The sequence below is a fragment of the Saimiri boliviensis genome, chromosome 2 (assembly GCF_048565385.1).
Source record: "Saimiri boliviensis isolate mSaiBol1 chromosome 2, mSaiBol1.pri, whole genome shotgun sequence".
Lineage (NCBI taxonomy): Eukaryota > Metazoa > Chordata > Mammalia > Primates > Cebidae > Saimiri > Saimiri boliviensis.
In genome coordinates, this window is record NC_133450.1 from 116,996,018 (window position 1) to 116,997,736 (window position 1,719).

The 1,719-nt window shown below is 38.0% G+C and overlaps 1 non-coding gene across 1 annotated transcript; it reads right to left on the reverse strand.

Moving 5' to 3' along the window:
* Window positions 1–1,402: 1,402 nt before the first annotated feature.
* On the reverse strand, window positions 1,403–1,509 carry LOC120361429 (U6 spliceosomal RNA). Its single transcript, XR_005577622.2, has one exon. It is a non-coding gene; the product is annotated as a U6 spliceosomal RNA (small nuclear RNA).
* Between the last annotated feature and the right edge of the window lie 210 nt (window positions 1,510–1,719).

Sequence of the window (1,719 nt, forward strand, 5' to 3'; positions counted from 1 at the left end):
CACACACACACACACACACACACTCGTTCTCTCTCTCTCTCTCTTTCTATCTTTACTGACCAAAAGAAGTTAAACACAATAGAACATATATTATTTCATCTGCATGAAGTTCTAGAACAGGAGCTAATCTATAGCAACAGGGAGGAGATTGGTGTTTGCCTAGGGCTGGGGGTGTTAACAGGATGTTTGGGAATGGGCACAAGGGAAATTTTGAGGGTGATAGAATTATTCTATATCTTGATTGTGGTCACAATTACATGGGTATAGAAATTTGTTAAAACTCAGCATATTGATTTCACATCAGTGAAATTGGTGGATTTTATTTTTGTATAAATTATTAGTAATCTGTATTTCAATTTCTAAAAAAGAAATCAAAGCCATGGTGGTTATTGGTGAGGAGAAAATCATTCCAACCCTTATTTTTTCTATCTCAAACTCTGGATTTACCTTATTAACTGGAATCTTGTAGATTAATAACTACACAAATTCAAATATTCAGTGAGAAAAAAATCTTACTTCTTACAATACAATCTCCCTTTAGAAATCTGGTAGAAATATTCATGCATGCCACAAAGATCTTAAACTGAACACAGTGTTAACACTAAAGAAAATGCTAGGCCGGGCGCGGTGGCTCACGCCTGTAATCCCAGCACTTTGGGAGGCCGAGGTGGGTGGATCACAAGGTCAAGAGATCGAGACCATCCTGGTCAACATGGTGAAACCCCGTCTCTACTAAAAATACAAAAAATTAGCTGGGCATGGTGGCGCGTGCCTGTAATCCCAGCTACTCAGGAGGCTGAGGCAGGAGAATTGCCTGAACCCAGGAGGCAGAGGTTGGGGTGAGCCGAGATCACGCCATTGCACTCCAGCCCGGGTAACAAGAGTGAAACTCCGTCTCAAAAAAAAAAAAAAAAAAGAAAAAGAAAATGCTGTTTCCTGGGCTGTGTATTCTGTAATAGAACTATCCATCTAATGTAATCCTTCAACCTCCCAATAGTTAAAGGGTTGATAATTACAAAATAAGAAATGCCCCTAGAAGGCTGCATCTGTTGTCTTAAGAACTGATAAAACATTAAGTTTCAAAAGCAGGGTTCAACTTAATATGAACATTGGCAGCTATGACAAATAGCAAATATGCGTAGAGAAGAGATTGGAAGAACACACACCAAAATGATTACTGAGTTGCGGACCCACAGGCAATTATTTTCTCCTCTATGTATGGACACTTTACAAAGTTTCCGTAATGATAATGTATTGCTTTTGACAAAAAAAAAAAAGTAGAAATCATTTCTAATTATTTAAGCACAATGAAAAGATGAATAGGTTTCTCACTATCCTGCATTATTTACCTGAAAGTCTTGGGCATCTGATCTGACACTGACAGTGTTTTGTTTTGTTTTTTTTTAATATGGAATGCTTCACGAATTTGCGTGTCATCCTTGCGCAGGGGCCATGCTAATCTTCTCTGTAACGTTCCAATTTTAGTATATGTGCTGCCAAAGCGAGCACCACTGACAGTGTTTTAAGATGAGCAAAAATAATATTCATTAGGTAACGTTAAAATTTTGTTTTCATAAAGCAGACCAATGGGACCTGAGCATCTTTCTTCTTTCCTAATTTTGAAAGAGGAGTTTTTCTGCCTAAAGTTCCTACTTTCCTGCAGGAAGCACTCGGGATTTAGGCAGCTGTATAAACACATGTTGAAAATTCCTATATTAG